Source organism: Pseudonaja textilis, chromosome 5 (genome assembly GCF_049901715.1).
Source record: "Pseudonaja textilis isolate UNSWEBS1 chromosome 5, rPseTex1.2, whole genome shotgun sequence".
In the NCBI taxonomy this organism is placed as follows: domain Eukaryota; kingdom Metazoa; phylum Chordata; class Lepidosauria; order Squamata; family Elapidae; genus Pseudonaja; species Pseudonaja textilis.
The window spans coordinates 62,219,884-62,228,732 of record NC_141994.1 but is presented as its reverse complement, the minus strand read 5'-3'; positions in this window follow the sequence as shown (position 1 = coordinate 62,228,732).

The following is an 8,849-nucleotide window of genomic DNA, read 5'->3' as shown; positions in this document are numbered from 1 at the left end:
TAAATACCTTGTGGTTTCCAGATCAGAATGGTTATCAGTAGACCTCGCCCCAAAAGAGATAAAGACTAGATCAGCAGCACACTATATGGATCAACAGCATACTATATGGATATAAAGGGTTGGCAAGCCTTTGGATATAGATTTTGTGTTGGAAACTGTGAGACTTGATATTCAAGTTGCTTTTTGGGAAGACACACAACTCTAGTCAAGGAAGGAAGAACACTTAGGCCTTAAGGGATACTACAAGGAGCAGAATAGAGGAAGGGTCCTTGATTCTAACCTCTTGCTCAATACAGTGGTCCAACTTAAAACATCCCAAATGGATGGCTATCTGCTGGTATACGTCTGATAAAAAGCACCCCACTATCTATCTGGATACTTGGTTCAATAGTCACTACTTTCATTTTTGCAAAAGTTTTTCTAACAGAATGTACTTTACATCCTGCAAGTCACTCTATGGAGTGAGAAAATGTTTCAACGTATCTGAAGAGTCACGGTACCTCCATCTTTTCTGAAAACTAAATGTGCAGAAAACAGCAAGATTTCCCAAGTCAGGCAGGCCATATCCAAGAAAACTAGGAAACAAATCTCTGTTACTGGGTCAGTCAACATTCAGATCAACACAGATTGCATTCAATGGCATAGTTCCTGGGCACCATGTGACAAGGAACTAACAATACTCTGTTCCATTTGCTAGACAACTAGGATAAGGAACTGCAAAGCTGCTTGAAATTATGAAATATATCTCAAATCCATCAACTTTTCTGCCTTGTTTTGTTTTTTAATTTAGAGACTATCCAAGTATATCCGGGAAATTTTACAGGTACAAATAATAAAACCATATGAAAGACATACAGTTAAAAGCAAAATTAAGAATAAAGTGAGAACAAGATTAAAAGACAAGTTAGAAAGGTAGAAGGCGTGTGTCAGCACGGAAGACTCAAAATGGCCTCAGCCATTTTGGTTGCTATGGGCATGTTGGAACCCTGACAGCATGACCTCAAGCCACCAGCCAATTCCTGGATTGTGTGCCATTCTTTGATTAACCATAATGATTAGCAGAGCCAGGTCTTCACACTATATCAGAAAGCCCAAAGAGTAGGGGCCAACCTCATTTCTGGGGGCAAGATATTCCATAGCGTGGGGACAATGGCAGAGGAAGGCTCTTTTCCAGTGGTGGGATTCAAAAAATGTTACTACTGGTTCTATGGCCATGGCTTGGTGGGCGTGGCAGGGGAAGGATACTGTAAAATCTCCATTCCCTCCCCACTCCAGGGGGAAGGTTACTGCAAAATCCCATTCCTTCTGCACCCCATTAACCTGCTTTCCAGCTCCGTTCTCCTGTGTAGGGCAACAAAAGAAGACCCAGCTGATCACCTGGAACTTGGGAGGCAGAGAATAGATGGGGTGGGGCCAGTCAGAGATAGTATTTGCCAGTTCTCCGAACTACTCAAAATTTCCGCTACCAGTTCTCCAGAACTGGTCAGAACCTGCTGAATACCACCTCAGCTCCCAGGGCCTCCCTCACTGCTGAGGTGCTCCATGCTTCACTTCCCACCCCACTGCTTCCCCATAGGCATTAGGTTCCTTTTCCATTTCACTGGGTCCCACACCGCATCCCCTGTCGTGGCTCAGTCACATATTTTGGGGCAGATCTCTTTGGAAAGCAGCCACTCTGATGGATGTCCTTCCAAGATGGAGACTGTGTGACGCCATCAGAAAAGATAATTGGAAGTTCACTTCCTTCTATCCAGGACATGGCATATAAGCGCCGCTTAACCAGGGCCCTTAGTATTGTCAGGGATGCTACACATCGTCTCCATGACCAGTTTTCCTTGTCATCTTCTGGGAGGAGACTTCGTGGCAGCCAAAGCAGAACATCTAGATTCACACAGCTTTGTTCCATAGAGTATCAACCTTGTGAACTCTCAAGTTTTCACTTTCTGCTTTGCATTCAAACAATGATTCATACATACATACATACATACATACATACATACATACATACATACACACATGTGTATGTATGTGTGTATGTATGTATATCTATAGGTATATAGATATATATACACCTAGATATATAGGTGTATATAGGTATGTCTCTGTGTATATGTACGTGTTGTGGTTCACCGGCAACAGGTGCAGATGGCTGAGATCTCGGAGAGTGAGGACTCAGATGAGGGGCCTGCGTGTGATGCAGGGATGGGGCCAGGACTGTCAGAGAGTGGAGTGCTGCCTTCAGAGCTTATTGGAGGCTGGCAGCAGTGATGCAGAGGACCCCAAGGAGCCTGTGCCCAGTGTGCATGCACGCAGGGCTGCTTGAAGAAAAGAGTAGCTGCAGCATCAACAGGTGACTTGGGAGTAAGGCTGCAAGGTGATGGCCCCTCCCTTACAGGATAAAAGCCAGCCTTCAGAGGTGGGATTCAATGGAAGTTCGGACTATCCTGGTTTGTGTTTGGAGACTTTTGGTTTTGAATATTTACTTGCAATTTAATCTAGTGTTCTTGGCAGTCTTGCACAACCTTGATAAGGCTTGTTCTTATCTGGGACAATTAGTTTTAATAACGTTTTTACTGTGAATGAACAGAATTCAAAGAGACACATTTAAAAGGTTTTGCTTTTATCTCTGTTTGGTCTTTGTTTGCTTGGAATGAGGCTTGGGTCAGAAAAGTATGTATGTAGCATGTGTATATGTATGTTATATATGAGTATGGATATGTATGTATGTATATATGTATGTATGTATGTATGTATGTATACTTTTGAGAGCAGGCAACAGAATTTAATGTTTAATGTGTCTCAGTGTGTTTACAATAAAATATGAAAATAAAGGTTATCTCTTATCTCTCTTGTGTACTGTATAGGGATACCAAGGGGTGGAGCAGTCAGCTTTCCTTCCCAAAAGCGATCTCTGGATTGAAGAAGATTGAAAGTGAAAAGCTAGATATTTAAATGATTCTCTCTGTTCAATGGATCTGCCATTAAATAGCCAGATTGATTATCAGAGCTTCTTCTGAAAATGGATAATGTAAATACTTGCCTTTTGTTGTGTCTTTTTCTCCAGATATCTTAACAGGCAATGGTGGGATTCAAAAAATTTTTACTACCCATTCTGTGGGTGTGGTTTGGTGGGCGTGGCAGGGGAAGATTACTGCAAAATCCTATTCCCTTCCCACCCCACTAACCAGCTTTCCATCTCTGTTCTCCTGTGCAGGACAACAAAAGAAGACCCAGCTGATCAGCTGGGACTTGGGAGGCAGAGAATAGATGGGGGCAGGGCCAGTCAGAGGTGGTATTTGGCTGTTCTCCAAACTACTCAAAATTTCCACTATCATTTCTCCAGAACTGGTCAGAACCTGCTGAATACCACCTCTGCTTCCCTCCCAAAAAAGATACACTCAAAAAACCAGACAATACTTGATTTTAAGGCTATTGGACAGAGAACAGAAGGATAAAAAAGCACATGTCCTCCCTTTGCCCAAAAGGCTGGTAATCCTACCATGTCTCTGCTTTTACCTGCCAGGGCTGATTATTTGAATCATTATACTTTTAATGTCTGGTAATATTTAATAAATAAGCACACATTATATTTTTGTATGCTAAATTGAATGGTCTATGTGTTTTGCATTAATCTGGACGGAGAAATGTATTTGACAGTCTGTTGGGTGCAAACTTGTGTGTGTGTGTGCATACACGTGCACATTCACATATGCAAAAAGACCAGAAGTAGAATAAACCTGTAGATAGTAATAGCACTTAGACTTGTATATTGCCTTACAGTGCTTTACAGCCCTCTCTAAGTGGTTTACAGAGTCAGCATATTGCCCCAACAATCTGGGTCCTTGTTTTACCCATCTCGGAAGGATGGAAGGCTGAATCAGTCTTGAGCCTGGTGAGATTTGAACTGCCAAATCGCAGGCAGCTGGTGATCAGCAGAAGTAGCCTGCAGTGTCATTTGCTTACTTTTTTATTCACTGTATTTTTATCCCACCACAATCCAAAAAAGATTCTCAGCTGCTTCTGTAAAATATATAATATGGTTAAAACATCCACAGTTCAAGCAAAGTAAGAAAAATAACAATAAACAGTATTTAGCCAAAACCACAATAATACTATCAAAGTGGAAAATAAAAAATAAAGCTAGGAAAAAAGGACCCTTTTCCAACCAGCAAGACAAAGTCCTTCTGCTATAATAACATTATCTGGGTATATAAATGAACATTGCTACATATCCTACAAGTATTAATTTTCCAGAAACTTCTGTTCCCTAAGCAGAAATGTTATAATGCTTAACTGTCTGATCATATCTTGAACGGCTTTATTGTAAATATGAAAGGAGTTTCTTGGTGGAAACTGTAACAAATACATTTCATTCCTGGCTCCCGTTCAGCATTCCATCAGGCATTAAGCAAATAATATCACTGCAGGCCTATACCTGATTTGGGACTTGTTCCTATCTGCTATACTTCTGCTGCAGTTTGAATTTTTGAATTTAATTTTTCACTGAATATTGAACTGAATTGAATGCTATCACTCTCTTTCCTTCTCCCAAACCCTTCACTACTTCTACATCTGCCCAAATACCTTTTCTCATTTTTGGTAAGCATATATATATAATCCTTTAATTCGGAGTAAAGTGGATGATTGAATGGAGATGAATGTTTACTGGCTGGCTGACACCTTACGGAGTTCGCAGCAGACATTTTTCTCTGCTACCTACCCACCTACCTACCTATCCATCCATCCAACTGTCTGTCTGTCTATCATCTAAGTAGCTAGCTATCATCTAGCTAGCTAGCTATTTTTTTATCTTTCTTGTTTATATATCACCAGATTCAACAAATTGGCTCCTATCAGTTTACACCATAAATACTAACATATTTTTTGGCATTTGCATTCTTGAGTGAGAACCTTTACCTGAAAGGCTCAACTGCCTGTCCTTTGGGAGACATTAATACATACCTGGATATAGAAAAACAATGCTCCTTTGTAAACAGTGAGGGCAAATGGAATGTAGGAGGCACAGTTAGTGACATTGCAAAATTTCAAGGCATAAATGTCCCACGGTGGCCATTCATCACAACATTAATTGGTGATAACAATCTTCCCGTTGAGGAGCCATCAATCTGCTGACGTGGCCTAGTTAAGAAAAGTAGAGAGAGAACCTTCTGGTTTGTATTCTTTTATCTAAATAGTGTTATCTCTGCCCAGTCTGAGTTTTCATTATATTAATGCAGGGCTGGAGAATTATGGGAGTTGAAGTCCACAAGTGTTAAAGTTGTCAAGTTTGGAGACCTCTGTATTAATATATCAGATTGCAAATGCAGGGCTTTTTAGCCAGAGCTTTCTAAGGACACACCGAAACCTACAGCCCAATTCCAGATTTTCAGGTATTAATGCAAATCTATAAAGTTCTAAATAACTTAGGATCTGTGTGCAAAGCTGGAAAGATTCTGTTGGTAGTTTTACTAATGGCTTACTGTACTTTGTGGTGATTATTTAAAATGGTAGCTATTGTTACACTTGATAGTAGTCAATCCTGTAATGCTACTATGCACTATCTCAATGGGATAATGCGTAGTGGCATCATGCCAAATGTGACATCACACAGCTCATTCCCACCTCACCTCCACCTCCAAGTCAGCAGTTTAAAAAGTGATGTGGACTGTAACTGTATAACTGGATAGAATCAGACTGGAAAAAACATATTGCTTTTGAATTATGTCTTATTTATACAGAAAGGTATTTTTCAGCTGCCTTTTCTTCAACGTCAACTACAAAATGCTAAATGCTTCCCTTCTTCAGAGCTTCTGAGCCAAAACAAAAGCAACCAGTTGGGATAATAACTGAAGTGTATAAAGGAACACTGTCCATGTCTGTGGTGCAATGTTGTCCATACAGGAGTTTAAAAACATACCTGTACAGAATGAGAACTCACATCAGCCAGGATGTGATCCCAAAGGTACTTTTCCATGGCTTCAGAAGGAGCTGATTCATAAAATATTAAACTATGGGCAGCGTGGTCTCTTTCAGACATGTTTATTATCCTTAGCTAACCCCTGCTTGCAGAACTTGGGTGGAAGCTGGGATTTCTCAGCTTTTGACATCAGTGGGCACATTTGGCACCTGAGGAAGCCATTGTGGCCACTCTGTTTTTCTTTTGAAGTTTCCCATGTTTTCTTATCCCTCTTTACCAAAGATGCCACCCCAATGAATCGATAGGGACTATTCCTGGTTGTCATGCTGTAACAAAAACTCTTCATTAGGTGTGGAATCACCAATCCCTCTTCAGAATCTGATAAATCAACTCCATATGTTTGAGTTTTGTTCCCCTAAAGATGGGGGGAAATGGGAGTCCCATTTATCAATTAGACATTCTAGTCCCAAACGTGGTTTATTTATTCATTTGTTTCTTTATATCCTGACTGGTTATTTTTACAAATAACTCCAGGTGGCAAACATATCCAACACACCTTCCTCCTCTTGTTTTCCTTATAACAACCCTGTGAAGCAGGTTGGAATGAGAGACAATGACTGGCCCAAAGTCACCCAGCTGACTTTCATGGCTGAGGCAGGATTTGAACTCATGGTCTCACACTTTCTAGCCCTGTGGCCACAATCACTAGACCTATAAGTCAAGGACCACTCATACCAATGCTTAAAGATTCCTTTGTAAGTCCTTTATCAGTCCAGATAGCAATGCCTCATAAGTGCTGTTTAACAATTGTCCTTGCTTCAGATAGTCCAACAATGATTAAGATTGGTGAATGCAAGGCTATATTACCTATCTTCTATATTACCTATATTACCTATCTTCCATCTCACATCTCCAGCTAGATATTTGGTTAATAATAGTGCACAAAATTGGGATGATGACCTCAAATAGAGGCCTCAAATTTTCACAAACCAATGCCCCCACCTGGAATATTGAAAGCATCTCATGGGCATTTGTCATACAGCAACAGGTGTGGCCAATTTCAAAATACCCAGCGATCAAATCCTCTTGCTGCAATCACCCATCATTTTCTTTTGTAAGAATGCCTCTGGGGCCTGGGTAGAGTGAAGGGGATTTATTGAAAGTACAAGGAACACTTGAAGTTGGTACTCTGCTTTGTTGAAAGCTCATTCTCATGAAGATCCTGGCAGTTAGTTCTAAGGCTAGGCTTCTTCTCTGAACTTTTTCTAGAATCTCAACATTTTTTTTATAGTGTGGTGACCAAAACTGGATGCAGTACTCTAGGTGTGGTCTTACTAAGGCTTTATAGAGTGGTATTAGTACCTCCCTTGATCTTGATTGTATCCCTCTGTTAATGCAATTTAGGATTGCATTAACTTTTTTGGTGGCTGCTGCACAATGCTGGCTCATATTTAGCTGGTTGTCCACTAAGACTCCAAGATCCCTCTCACAGTTCCTGCTATTGAGCCTGGTTTCACCCAGTCTATATGTGTGCTTTTGGTTTTTCTTGCCTAAGCGTAGGACTTTACTTTTCTCTACATTGAATTTCATTTTGTTAGATATGGCCCAGTGTTCTAGTCTGTCAAGATCCATCTATCTTCTAGGGTGTTAGCTATTCCTGCCAGCTTAGTATCATCTACAAATTTGGTAAGTTCCTTTTGTATTCCCTCATCTAATTCATTTATGAAGATATTGAAGAGTACTGGGCTTAAGATGGAACTTTGTAGCACCCCACTGCTTACTTCCCTCCATGTAGATTTAGACCCATTAAGGACTACTCATTGAGTATGGTTTGTTTGCCAGTTGTTGATCCATCTGGAGGTGATTCTATCTATCCCACTTTTTTTCTAGCTTTGAAATATCAAATATAGCTTTGAACTATGAGTGGGAACTTGTCAGGCTGATCCTTTTCCTGAGCAAGGGGAAGAAGACAGCCAGGCCATCTTTTGGTTCCTTGTTCAATTGAAAACAAGGTCCTTAAACAAGATGAGCTGGAAGGGATTGACTGAATCAATGCCTCGTTGTCTGGGTTGCATAAACAAAAATTCTCTGCCCAAAGATTCAATTTGAGCTGCAGGACAGAACCCAAACATTTTAGAAAAGCCTTTTAGTAGTTCCTCTTTGCTTACTGGACAAGACAGCAGCTCCTGTCTTTCCAAGCCCACTTGAGTTCAATAAGCAATGCTGTCCTCCTTTGCCCTCATCTTTCTACAAATTTTTCCTCTATAATATAACATTTTCCATGTTTAAGCGGAGATTCATTGATGATTTCTAAAGATGATTTATTTAGTGGCTAAAGAGATACAAAAGAAATATGTGCATACTTGACCATTGTTTGGGGCGGGGGGGCTTAAATGAATTGTGAAGGCTTTTCTAATCTTAGAAGTGCAATTCTGAACAGTGACAGTAGAAAAAATTATAAATATTGCAAAGCAATACTCTGCAGGAGTATTGCAGGACACATGCTCTTCTGAAAGTATTTCCTCTGCAATTGTCCTGCCTTTGTCAATAGACTGGATCAAGGACAGATCTCAGAAGCTGGGTTTCCTTGAAGATAAATTGTGCTTGATTCTTTCATAGCTCTACATGTGGCACCAACTCAGCTGATATGGGTATGCTCAGCATTTCAAACAAAGCCAGGATTTAATATTCTATGCATGGGAATTTGGTGTGAAATACAATGTTTTATCAGTAACAGTCCAACTTCCAAATGCTTCTATTTTCTTTTATTATAAAACTTTTATTCATTAAACATGAAACTCAGTCAACTGAACATTTAAAAATGTATCACAAATATAATTGACTGGCTCTGATGGTTGATACGGGTTGCTGCCAGCATCCTAGGTGTCAACCAAGTACAGTGGTGGTATGCTACCGGTTTGGCCCGGTTTGG